Genomic DNA, 14916 nt, shown 5'->3' with positions numbered 1-14916 from the left:
TTGATATAATAATTAAGTGATTGATTTTGAGCTACGAAACAGATACTCTCTCTCAAGAATTGTAAATGCCAACCGAATTAAAGGAATGAATAATAAGGTGGTCAACATCATGAAGTTTGGAATATAGTTTTTTGTTATATGTATATATATATATATATATATATATATATATATAATAAAATAAAAATTACAATTAAATTTACCAAAATGATCCAAGATGGTAAAATAAAAGTATAATATAAATATTAAAGAATTAATATTTATAAAGTTATCTCAGCCAGATGTAAAAGCTCGATAAAACCAAATAGGAGATATGGCTTATAATACGAGCAAACAGTTAATTAAACATGTTAAAAAACACTTTGAAAAATATATATATGTGTGTGTGTGTGTGTGTGTGTGTGTGTGTGTGTGTGTGTGTATAAATCTTGTATATTGAATATTTATTAAAATTTTCAAATAAAAAACTTTATTAACCTATAAGGAAGCTATACAAAATTTTAATTATTCAACAAGGAATACAAATAAAACAAGACAACCCTCATTCCCGTGAGTTTCGAAGAATGCAATCCTTCTCATTAGATGGAGGATGTTTTCAAAATATACAACAAGTTTTGCAGGTTTATTAGTCACAGGAAAAAAAACAATATGTAATTTGGGTTTGTTTTACTATACACATAGATTCGAAAAAGTTGTCAACAAACAAATAAATGTTATCAAAAGCAAGATAAGTTACTTTTTTACCTAACTGGATAATTTTTAGTGTTTTTATTTAATATAAAGTGTTTACTCGGCTCGAAAACAATACAGTGTTTACTGATGTATTTGAAAAATGCAAATGGCGACGGACGTTGTTTTGAATACGTAAGTTTGGGAAAATGAGTTAAAACTAAAAAAATACTGTACAAAATATTGTTAGAAATCCACCGAATAACTATCAGCCTATGTAACAGTAACATACATTGAATTGGTTTCTAACAGTATTTTGTACAGTTCTTTAGTTTTAACTCAATTTCCCAAACTTATGTATTCAACACAGACTCCGTCGCTATTTGCATTTTTCAACAAATTAGTTTTGAAATACATCGGTAAACACTGTGTTTTTCGAGTCGAATAAACATGTTACATTAAATAAAAACACTAAAAAATAGTTAGGTAGGAAAGTAACTTATTTTGCCTTTGATAATATTTATTTGTTATATATTTGTTTTTTTGACAACTTTTCCGAATCTATGTGTATAGTAATACAAACCCTGAAATTTTTCTATATTTGCATAAAAAGTCATTTAACAGTTTGTAGGCAGTTTGTAGGGATTCAAAGAGATTGGCTGAGTAAATAATGTATGATAAACAAGCTATATATATATATATATATATATACAAGCATGGGTGCCCGGCGTTGCCCGGGTGTTTAGAGGTGTATGCTGAGCAAAAAAAAAAGGGGGGTCATTTTTTAAACTTTGACCCCTATTATGGCCCCTGAAAATTTATTGTTTTGGCCTCAAATCAAGTTATTACGTTAGATCCATGTCCACGGAACCTATATCTAAAATTTCAAGGATATAGACCCAAAATTGTCGGAGGAGTTTGGTAGAGTTCTTAAAGGTCAAATCGTTGGAATTTGACCCCTTAACAGCCAAATTTCTGGCTGACACCCGTCACATCGATTTTCCCAAATCTCAGTACCCGGTATTTCAAATTTCGAGTCTATAGACTAAAAATTGACAGAGTTATTGCGTAGGGAAATGTACACAGACACACAGACACACAGACAGACAGACACGTTCACTTTTATATATATATATATATATATATATATATTTCTGTAGAAATATATTTTCTTATTATATATCAATCCTTATATAAGAAGCACAATGTGATTACAGAGCAATATAGAGAATAAATGACAAAAAGTTATATTCCAAAATTCAGATGTTTCCAACACACACACACACACACACACACACACAAAAAAAAAAAAACCCCAAAAAGTCGGTGAGGTTACTTGTTAATTTTAATGCGCTGGAAACTCCTCTAAAATTTTTCATTACGGACTTCAGTTTATTATATGTAATATCGCCTTGGAAAGTATCTAGTTACCTGTAACTGGTTGAACGGAACCTACTCATGCATGCTTAGCGACATATAGATGCTTATGTTAGAGTGTATACATATATAGAGAGAGAAAGAATAAATGACAAAAAGTTATATTCCAAAATTCATGATGTTGACCATCTTATAATTTATTCCTTTGAATCAGTTGACTTATACAATTCCTGACAGTATCTGTTTCGTTAGGAAAACTGCGAAATGGATCTGTTGAAAATCCAATAGTAATCCGTAAGGAAACCGAAATATAAATATAAATGTCCAGGGTAAAATGGAGCTTCAAGAAAAATCATGTCCTGCAGCGTTTTTTTTTTAAGTAATTTCCTATTTTAAAATACATGCAATTTAGTTTTTAAAATGTAATTTATAAAATTAATGAATATGACAAGAAAGTATAATGCATGGATTTTTAAATTCAGTATAAACGCCTTCATTCGTTACGAGCTTTTTAAGTCGACCAGGAATCACATCAACTTATTTTACAAGAAACTCTTGCGGAATGGTAGTCATAACAGCATATTCTTTTCATTTTTTTCTTTTTACTCTTGAGTGTGTATCCCTTGATATCTTATATGCTTTTATATAGAGTAATGTGGTTGTCAGTTGATTAACAGTGTCTAACTGTGTCGGATATATACTTGAGAGTGAAAACAATGATAAGAATATGCTGTTGCCATAGCCCTACTTATTAGACACAGACATACAATGAAAAAAAGACTGACTAATAAAATTCATAGAGAAGGTTGTTTATATATAGATATATCCCGAAACAATGAGATGAGTTAAATCACAAATAAATTAATCTTGTCAAAACAATAAAAATAATATGCTGTTGTCATAGCCCTACTTATTAGACACAGACATACAATGAAAAAAAGACTGACTAATAAAATTCATAGAGAAGGTTGTTTATATATAGATATATCCCCAAACAATGAGATGAGTTAAATCACAAATAAATTAATCTTGTCAAAACAATAAAAATAATATGTTGTTGTCATAGCCCTAGTAATTACTTTGTTGAAACTTTTAAAAAATTGTTTTTCCTATGCGCTGATGAAGCTTAATTTGTGCAAATTATTAGTGATAAACAGTTATAAACTTATATGCCAACAACAGGGCTGAAAACATTGTATACAACGATGCAATACCACCATTTTTGAAATGAATAAATACTTGCGTGTCTACTCCTTTTGACGTAGTATTTTTAATAAAAATATTTAAAGCTCTAGTATCGCACTATTGAACTATCTAAATAAGAATTTTATATTATTTATTCATATGTAATAAATAGGGCCAGGAGAACAGCATATTCTTTTCATTGTTTTGACTCTCGAGTGTGTATCTGTTGATATCTCATACGCTTTTATATAGAGTGATGTGGTTCTCGGTTGATTAACTGTGTCTGACTCTGTCGGATATATACTCGAGAGTCCAAACAATAAGAATATGTCATAGCCATAGTCATAACTTCACGTATTCGAGTTTTAAGTTCTTCTAAATTTCTTAGCTTGTTCAGGTAGTTTTGCTCTTTCAGCATACTCCAGAGAAAAAGTCGTATGTCGTTGTCAGGATTTCTGGCCGGTCATTCAACCACTCACGAACAACAATAGCAAGTGTGGAGATATCTCACTACGTTAAGAGACGAAATTTCGCTAATTAGTGTTTGAGACAATATTGAAGATTTGAATTTTGTGCAATATAAAGCTCCTCTACACATTGCTGTTGCTGTAAAAGTAACGATATTGTTACTCTTAAATAATATATATATACGCTTTAATCATATATATATATATATATATATGTTTTTTTATTTGTTTTTGTTAGGGATACTTTCTTGGGGAGCGGCATCTATATTATTTTTAAGATATAATTATCCACTGACACGTGTTTCGTCGTCTACGACTCATCAGAGTGGCTGAATCTAACGAGACTCGAAATCGGGACCCCATGATAAGAAGCCTAAACCTCTACCACGCGGCTGCCTCGCCTGACTACTAAATGTATCGCGTTTTTATATAGATGTTTTTTATTTGTTTTTGTTAGCGATACTTTCTTGAATGAATTCAAGTATTCATATGAAAGTGCATTTTTACCTAAATGCTTGTTGGGAATAATTAGAAAAAGTAGTTAATAAAACATGTTAAAGAAAACTTTGAAAAAGAGTTAAAAACATATTTCATTTTAAAAAGGAAGCACAAAATAAGTGGATAACCCTTACTCCGCGGAGTTTAGAAGAAATACTTTTCTTCTCATCAGAGGGTAGGATTTAGCAAAATGCGGGATCGGATTTTGCTTGCAAAAGTATTTGATGAAACTACAAGTAAGTCATAGATCTTACTTGATAAGAAATAGTGAAGGAGAGGGAATAGGGTGAAGGAAAAGGTGATTTCACGTGAATGGATAATCTGGCGAAGGGTAAAATATCCAATAACGGTAAAATCCAAAAAAGTTGGTTAAGTTTCCATTTCCACAAGTAAAATCCAAGGGAATCGCGTAATTGGAAGATGGTCCACAGTAATCCAAAAGGCAGAACTCCGTGGGATAATTAACAAATGGGGGCAAGGAAAAGGGGAAAAGTAATATTATTAAAAGGAAGATGCGCGTAGAAAAAAGAATTTAAAACGACTGTCAAGGCTGTGCTGATTTGGAGAGAATCAAATATTACTTTTTCAATATTTATAATATACTTTAGTTTTGCAATCTTGGGTTATTTTAGTAAACTGTAATTCTTATTTCATTATATATTGTTGTGTCGTGGAACAACAGTGAAAATATGAACAATAAAGTCGAGGTTCGATTAAGGAACAAGTGTATTAACAATAATGTACAAAGATAGAAAAGCGACTAGCAGTTGAAGTGCAGTCGCATCTCTCTCGCCGGTGTTGGATTACTAGCGCTATTTATAGTGCTAATCGGTGTAAATTCCTCTGTTCAAGGAAGACCGGTGCAACACACACACACACACACACACACACACATATATATATATATATATATATATATATATATATATATATATACAATAAATTTGGGTGAGTCTTCTGCATTGATATTCATATTAAAAACCCTTGTTCCTATTTATTAAAAAAAAAGAATACAACTTTGTTATACATGGGTCGTGGAATTGCATTCATCTGCAAAAGATCTAGCTAATTTGCATATTCTTTTAAACATCAAGTCTGTTGCCAAGGTCGCTGGAAAGATGGTGGGATCCTTCTACCGCTCCAGAAGATATCTCACTACTGATGCAATTCTCTATCTATATAAAAGCCAAGTACGTCCAAGGATGGAATACTGTTACCATATCTGGGCAGGAGCTGCTAAAACAGCCTATCCTGCCTTGACAGAGTACAAAATAGACTTCGTGACTTAGTGGGGGATGCCCTTTTCTCTACCCTGCAACCTCTCTCCCACAGAAGAGACGTTGCGAGCCTATCCTTGTTTTATCGTTATTTCCATGGCAGGTGCTCCTCTGAACTCCAATCTCTGGTCCCCCCTCGCCAATCTTTCACGAAAAACACCCGTCTAGCTGAATCCACTGTGAAAAACTTCCCCCACTCTATATCTGTGCCTAAATCAAAACGCGGATTCCATGAACAAGGCTTCTTTCTTAGAACTGCACGCCTGTGGAACTCTGTTCCGTCTGCCTGCTTCCCACCGGACTACAACTTGTATGTCTTTAAGTCCAATGTTAACAAATTCCTAATGAACCGCCACCTTAAGTAAACACTTCATCAAATCTCCACATTAACGTAATGTACTTGCAATAACCCTTATCCCTGAGTGGCTTCCGGGCCTTGATAAGTGGTGATCACTGTGTAAAAAAACAAAAAAAAACATTTACTTGAATTAATTTCTTATAAGTTTTTTCGGTTTTCTTATGGGGTGATCATCTTTAGTTAACTATTACATGTAATTATATTCATGCAGATATTCTACATGATGTACACTTGCGTAATATTTGTGTAAAAAGGTTATAGTAAACACAAACCTCTTTCTACATCTATTTATGTATGCGTATATATGTATTTGTTTTTAAAAATTTTCTCTACCAAACTCCTCTATTAGCTTTTTGTCTAGACACATGAAATTTACTATATAGGGTATACGAACCTATGCAAAACTTTATATTTCGGTCTTAGCCGTGGAAAATAGGTTCAAAAGTGAAAATTATAAAAATGGAATTTGACAGATGAAGGTCTAACAACGGCATTACGAATATGCATGCGTAACGTAATAGCGATTGATTCATGTTTTAATTTTTAGTCTTGTAGCAAACATATCTTCATAGCTCAGTCATTAACGCCAAAGGAAAAAGTAAATCGTAAGCTAAACGTTTTGGTCTCGATTCTCGGTGGTGACGCACGAGTCATTTTTTTCTTTTAAATCATTACTATATATTGGGTTCAATATAATATAATAATAATAATAAATACGAATTCTGCATTAATTAAAATATCAAATTTAAGCGTATTTAACGACCAAGCCATACTGGGCGACCAGCTAGTATATATATATATATATATATATATATATATATATATATATATATATATATATATATATATATAAATATATATATATATATATATATATTTAAAGTGATGGTTGTGTAGTTCCAACGAGAGAAAAAAATGTATATTTAAAAGAGTGTATTACATGTATGTATATGTGTATATTACATGCATATATATACACACACACGCATATATATATATATATATATATATATATATATATATATATATATATATACACAATGCTGATCAAAAATTTAAGACCACTTAAAAATCTTTAAAAAGAAAGCTTTTTTAGGATAGATTTTAAACTCTTCTGACTTAAGGTTACTAATATTACAATCTAAAAGTTTATGGAAACAAAAAGATACATTCCAAAAATTTTATTTAAAAATTTGCATTTTTATTAAATTAGGCTTTTTACACATGATCAAAATTATATGACCAACGGTATAAAATTTTAGAGTTATGGTAATTTTAATGTTTTTAGTTCAGTTAGAGATTAGCAATCACTGTGTAAAGGTGTTACCATGCCTAAAGCAAGAAAATTAACCGAAGTTGAGCGCTCTCGAATTCTAGGATTCCATGAGCAAGGTTTGTCACAGCGACCGATAGCAGCTAAGGTAAATCGCAGTAAAATTGATATTTGCAACTTTCTAAAGAACACTGAGACTTATGGAGAAGCAAAATCCTTTGGTAGTTCCCCCAAAATTTCTCCTGCATTGAGTAAGAGAATCAGACGAGTTGTTATGAATGAGAGGACTTTCTTCTAGTCAAATTAAGGCGGTTACAGATGCTGATTCTAGTCCAATAACCATCAGACGACACTTACAATAAAGAGGCATGGTAAATAAAAATCATAAACAAATTCCTCGATTGCTTCCACGTCACAAAGTGGATCGCTTAAGATTTGGTCGTGAATACCAAACCTGGGACGTTGAGAAGTGGAAGAAAGTCCTGTTTTCTGATGAGAAAAAAATTCAATTTAGATTGTTCTAATGGCTTCCAGCGATATTGGCATGACAAAAACATGCCCCTTGAAATTTTTTCCACACGTCAGAATGGTGGAGGGTCCGTAATGGTATGGAGTGCCTTTTCTTACAGAGGGATGATGGAGCTCCAGGTGGTGCAGAGTCATCATACTGCTGCTGGCTATGTTAGTATGCTACAAAAAGCATCTTTGATGATGGAGGGTCATCGTTTGTGTGGGGATGGATGGTTATTCCAACAGGATAATGCTGCAATCCACACTTGAGCTTTCTACAAGAAAATGGAGTCCATCTCTTGGGACATCCTGCATGCTCACCGGACTTGAACCCAATTGAAAATGATTGGGGATGGATAACAAGAGAGGTTTATCGAAATAGCACACAATATTCAACAAAAAATGGACTTCGTGAAGCCATCTTCAGAAACTGGAGCAGGATTCCCCGCACCTTAATGGAATCCCTTATTTCTTGCATGCCCCAAAGAATTTTTGAAGTCATCAAAAGCAGTTGAGGTAGAACTCATTATTAAGTTTGATTGTCGAATGTTTTCATACACTTTTCATACACTTTTTGTACAATTTAATAGAATTTTTATCTCTGGTCTTATAATTGTGATCATATCTAAAAAGCCTAATTTAATAAAAATGTAAATTTTAAAAATAAATCCTTGGAATGTGGCTTTTTTCGCATAACGTTTTAGATTGTAGTATTGGTAAACTTAAGTCAGAAGAGTTTTAAATCTATTCTCAAAAAAGTTTTTTTAAAAAAGATTTTTAAGTGGTCTTAAATTTTTGATCAGCAGTGTATATTGAAGAGCAAGGACAATTCTTCCTTATTTCTCTTAGAATCCATTTTTTTTTATTTTTGCCCGGCCAGTGTTCGAACATTTAGTTTGAGTGTGAAAACAAATTTCCGTATTAGCGAACGTTTTCGACTTCAATAAGTCGTCCTCAAGCGAATGATAAAAATATTTTTTTTTTTAAAATAGCGTTAGTGAATTTAATGAAAAGACGATTAAAATTGTTAAAATACTTAAAATACTAAAAAGCACTTAAGCGTGCCTTCCCCTTTCGTATTGAGCCTGGTTGATGGTTGTTGTTGTTTTTTATGCTTATTAGTAGGGTTTCAATAATTGAGAGGTATAGATTACAGTATGAGACGGCTAAAACGGCGGTGTTTGTAAATAGTATGCCGCTAAATTCGGTATTGGAGATGTTGTGTGCTGTGAAGTGTTGATAAATGGAGCTATTCGGGGAAGATAGTTGACATGTTAGTCGGCGAGGGATACATGCTGATGGACATTATTACATTACACAAAATTAAGAACAAGTCAATTATTAATAAACAATAACTCTACATCCGACGACGGTTTACTCAAAACTAGAAATGTAGTGTACGCTTTTAAATGCCCTGTAGGAGAATGTGTCTCCGAAAATAGCACGCCTTTATTTTGCGTTACACAATTCTAATTCCCCGACCTGGGATACACACTTTCTTTTGTGTTCGGTGATAATTACAGTTCAGTTCATTTTTATAAGGCACAAGAATGTAGATAAAAGTCTAACTGAAATGTGTGTATGTGCACACCTCTGATTATATAAGCGAAATACTATGATTTCATGAAAAGTCTCATAAACTTAGTACATACATAGTGTAATTCTAATAGTTTAAATTATCGCACGTCTTCACTAACGGCCATATCTCATTGACAAAAAGGTTCTCGTCTGATCCCCGAAGTTAAGTAACGTAGAAACTGGTCAGTACTTAGATGGGTGACCGCTTGGGAATGCCAGTCGCTGAAATTATTTCTTTTGCTTTTTTGAAAAAATCTCCGCATTGTTTCCGTTTTCAAACGAAACTATGATCTCATGAAAAACGTCTAACAAAATTAGTAAATACATAGTGAAATTCTATTAGTTTAAATTATTGCACGTCTTCGGTTACGGTCATATCACGTTGAAAACACCGGTTCTCGTCCGACCCCCGAAATTAAGCAACGTAGAGCCTTGTCAGTACTTATATGGGTGACCGCTTAGGAATATCAGGTGCTGTAAGTATTTCTTTGAATTTTTGAAAAATCTCCTCATTGTATCCATTTTTAAGAAACAGGTCTAATAAAATAAATAAATTTAGCAAATAAATAGTGAAATTCTAATGATTAAAATTATCGCACGTCTTCGCTTACGGCCATATCACGTTGAAAACATCGGTTCTCGTCCGACCCCCGAAGTTAATTGTTATGTCGGACATACGACTACGATATTATCACGCCACTTCACCGGCTATAATGTATAATCCAGTGCCATCTTCCAACATTTGCATAAAAAGACATCACTGCTCCCCTCAAATTTAAGAGAAATTCTAGTAAACAACACCAGAATACTACACCACGGAACGAATAAAAAAAAACTTAAAATCCTTGAAGCTATTTATATCAGTCGCAAATACGTAGTCTAAATCAGGTCAGATTTCAGAATAGTACCAATGCACACAAATATTTAATGCTTCGCATAACTCCTACCCCTCCCAACACACCCACCTGTTTCTGCCACTGACCCTAGAACAGGCACGCACTCCTCACTTTTCCCGACCACACCAATGCTCCCACCGCTGTCAGTAACCTCACTCGCACCCCATTTACTACTATTTAAATAAATTTTCCCGTAATTCCTTCTCGAAACTAACAAATATCCCTGACGGTATGAAGACGATTTTACGCAAAGTTAAAACTGCGAACTCTTCGAGAAGAAAAAATGCTTGGACCATACATCCATACGTTTGATGTATATACAAAAAAGATAATAAGAAAAATTGAAAAAAATAAAAAGGTGTAACTAAACAGCATCTTCCTGTTGTTTTTAACCACGTCTATCTGAATATGTAAATACGTATGTATGTATATAAATATATATATACATACATATATGCATATATATACATATATTTACATATATTTACATGCAGACATATATGTGTGTATGTGTGTGTGTGTGTGTGTGTGTGTGTACATATATGCATGCGGGTATGATTTCATATAAGTGGCCCCAGCGCATCACACCTAAACCCTTGCGATGCCAGCATCATTCTGCAAACAAGAGCAATTCCATCCGCATCAGCGCGTTCGATTCTGTTTTCAACAATCGTATTTACCTTAACACTCTCTGTAGATGTGTACATACTGCGTGACTATGAAATCACTTGCTGGAAAAAAAATGAAACTTATATATTAGAATTGACAGCTGCATTGTTTACGTGTTTCTCTAGCACCGACTGTCATTATATACAAAAAAATAGCACGCAGTAAGTATGAATCGTTTTTTGTAATGACGACAACTTAATATTTAAAAAAACTAAAAAAAACTTACATACACAAACACAAGCACTTATATATATATATATATATATATATATATATATATATATATATATATATATATATATATATATATATTGGGAAAGTCAGAAGTAGGTAAACAGTTTAATGTTATAGTTATACTAAAGAATTTTATTAATATAACTGAGAAAAAAGCCTATAAAATGCTGTCACCATATATATATATATATATATATATATATATATATATATATATATATATATGGTGACAGGATTTTAGATATATATAAACATTGCTGAAACTCTACTGAATACATGGAAATAAATACCTACAACGCAAAAGTAAAATAGAACAAATATATTGAGAGCAAGAAAGTATATACAATATTTACACAGAGTCTATTGATATAGTCATGGGGAAACCGTCCTTGGAAATGGTGGTGGCTGGTTAGTCGTCGACTCTCGATCTCGTTGTCTCTCTGAGTCTCTCTTTACAGTACCAAACATTTATATGAGGATCCTGGTTGACACTTCACGTACTCTAATTATGAGGATCCTACCACACACACACACGCACACACACACACACACACACACACACACACACACATATATATATATATATATATATATATATATATATATATATATATGAGAGAGAGACATTAGCAGATCGCCCGGCGCTGCCTGATCGTAAGATACGCTTAAATATGATATTTTAATTAATGAATTCATATATATATATATATATATATATATATATATATATATATATGACTTCAGTGCACTAAGCTAGAATCGAAACTACAACATACAACTTTCCACCATCAGTCCTTAACCTTAGAGTCACACCTAATTAATCATTTTTTAAGGATTGAATCACACGATCGTTGGAGAAAAGATGCAAGCACGGTTCACAAAATCTTATATATATATCGATATATATATATATATATATATATATATATATATATCGATATATATATATATAAACTGTTAATTAAACATATTCAAATGTTGATCAAATTAAAATGCGCCTAATATAAATCAGAGTTTTTCAAATAAATTATTAATTGCCTTCAAAATCATCCGACCAAAATCGGCGGCTTAGTTCTTAAGTGTCTCTGTTGAGTATTGCTCGGATCAGACTAGATAATGCTAAAACGAAGAAGCACTGTGAAGATAAACTAGTCCATCTTGTTGTGGAGATATGTGCAGTGCTTTAACTATAGAACTAGCTAAATGAGACCCAAAATGGTAGAATGATGGAGACGCAAAGGAAGAGACGAAACATGCCGATATTTGATAGTGACAGAATGTAGATTCATTTACATAAAAAGAAAGAATAAAGATAGAGATAGATAGTAAGAGTTCATTAGAAAGAAAGCAACGTTACTTATGGTTAGTATTTGTTGATAGGTTGACGAGGTAGTCAGGAGGGTTGATTGGGTGGCCATGCCAACCAGGAGTCAGATCTTGATTTGATGAGGGTTCATTAAAAATAGATATAAATATACAGAACAAGAAAGTGACGTGGCTGTCTCGCTCTCTGGTTATCAGAGTTAAAGGGCAATAATCAAGCTAGCCTGGAAATTTCAATTCCTATACATGTAGTTTGAAGGTTTGCCATGGTAGGTTATGTTCAGTACGCGTATCATACGCGGAGATATGCATTTAACATCTAGAAATGACAGGAAAAGAAAGCGATGGGATATAATATTAGAGGCTCTTAGGAATTAGAGGGTATGAGGAGAGTTTAATTTTAAATATAGAACGGAAGTGAAGTCAGTATATGAGGGAAAGAGCATAGCAGTACACGGGTAGTATCAAACAAATTATCACTTTCCTTATAAGTTCTCTCTGATCTTTTAATGCATCTAAAACCAAGCTTCTATCTTTACATCATCAACGTTCTAACTCCCATCTGGCATCAATTGAAATGAATGGCTCTCGTCTTGGGGAGGCTTCATGTTTTGACAAGCTTGTGGGTTTGACCTTTACTCCCGATCTGAAATGGGACACGTATATCAAATCCATCGCGAAGGGCGCTGGGAAAATAATGGGATCCTTCTATCGCTCCAGTAGATATCTCATTCCTGATGCAATTCTCTACCTATATAAAAGCCAGGAACGGCTAACTATGGAGTATGGTTGCCACATCTGGGCAGGAGCTGCTAGAAGCAGCTTATCCTGCCTTGACAAAGTTCAAAATAGACTTCGTAGCTTAGTGGGGGATGCGATTTTCTCTTCCCTGCAACCTGTTTCCCACAGAAGAGACGTTGCGAGTCTCTCTCTGCTTTATCGTTATTTTCATGGCAAGTACTCATATGAGCTCCAATCTATGATCCCCCATCGCTAAACTTTCACGAAAACACTCGTCTAGCAAAAGCAACGGTCAATAATTTCCCACACTCTTTATCTGTGCCTAAACCTAAATGTACATTCTATGAACAAAGTTTCTTTCTTAGAACTGCACGCCTGTGGAACTCTCTTCCGAATGCCTGCTTTCCAGCTGATTACAATCTGATTGTCTTCAAGTCCAACGTAAACAAGTTCTTGATAAACCGTCCCCCTAAGTAATCCAATTTACAAAATTCCCACTACTTATGTTTACTACGTTATAATCACATTGACTAATGTATAACCATTAACTTTTAATCTTGAGTGGTTTCCGGGCCTTGATAATTGGTAACTTCTGTGTAAAAAAAAAAACGTTTACTCCCTCCGCATTTATACTGTTTACTCTCTACATTAGACACCCCATTATTTCGTTCCTAATGTAGTTATCGCTAGACGTTACATTCCTAATATGTTACCTAACACATTCTCCTCATGTTCTGATGAGAAGCATTAGGCTTCGAAATACCGAGGTATAAAGAGCATACATTTCCTGTACTTTTAATCGATGTAATCTCTATATTGAATAAACGATAAGAGATGTACAGTCAATATCGAAAAGCAATAGGGAAAGAAAGCTAGGGGGTAATGATAGGGGTTCTGCCACTTACATTCACACACACACACACACACATTCGTTAATGTAAACATATTCACTGCATATATTCATCAAGGTCTTTAAAATGAAGCTGCAATCCAAGAGGTGACTCAAGGTTTTACACGAAACCGTTTATTCACATGCGTGCACATATGTAGCTAAAATATTTGTATCAATAACATTAATATTAAATAAATACACCACAAATTCGAAGTGCTGTTCATCCAGTTCCCAGGAACAAAAGTCCGCCTGAAAAGCTTTGAAACAAAAATTAAAATGAAATTAATATTTACGGCAGACACTGCGCATGCGCGATGCATATTTAATACCAACATTCAAACCAGTGCAATGTTTCGTGACCCGCGTGCATTTTTCAAGGAATTTTATGTCATTTTAAATCTATAAATATACATACGAAGGACATTCCAAAAGAAAATTGCTCCTATTTTATTCCGCCGAATAGATTAGAGGGAATTACAAATTACATTGTTATGATATTAGTAAATGATATTATTCACTTATGCATTCATAGCCTGAAAGTTTCATCTCTCCCTTGCAGATATTAACGGCGTGAGACTCTAAGAAAGTCCGAAGCACGCTTTGTCTCTCACACCTATGTCGCTACTCTGAAATCGACGAACCTATCTACTAACTGTTATTTTATTACGGCCCAATAGACCAGAGCGGATTGCAAACTGCGTTGCTATAATGACTGAACTTATGCATCCATGACTTGAAAATTTCATCTTTATGTTGCAGATGTTGACGGTGCGAGACGCTAACAAAGCATCCTGTCATTGACGTCGTCGTTGAATTCCTTCATGCAGATAAAATTGAAAATTGATCCGGTCAACATTCACCGGTGCCTGTTGAAAGTTTACAATGCCAATTCACTATATGTCAGCACAGTTGGGAGGTAGCTTCGTCGATTTCAGAGAGGGCACATATCTGAGAGGAACAAAGCTTGTT

At 33.6% G+C, this 14916-nt stretch overlaps 1 protein-coding gene and 1 pseudogene across 1 annotated transcript in view; both read left to right on the top strand.

Moving 5' to 3' along the window:
* The window catches only part of LOC145266352 (gamma-aminobutyric acid type B receptor subunit 2-like), a 1041657-nt gene that overhangs the window by 875320 nt on the left and 151421 nt on the right, over positions 1-14916 (top strand). The gene's annotated exons all lie outside the window — the stretch shown is intronic.
* On the top strand, positions 9557-9675 carry LOC145266855 (5S ribosomal RNA; annotated as a pseudogene).

This window comes from Euprymna scolopes, chromosome 41, assembly GCF_053919585.1.
Source record: "Euprymna scolopes isolate OS-2025 chromosome 41, ASM5391958v1, whole genome shotgun sequence".
NCBI lineage: Eukaryota > Metazoa > Mollusca > Cephalopoda > Sepiida > Sepiolidae > Euprymna > Euprymna scolopes.
Note: the sequence above shows the minus strand (reverse complement) of the source record. Positions and strands in the feature narration are given on the sequence as shown.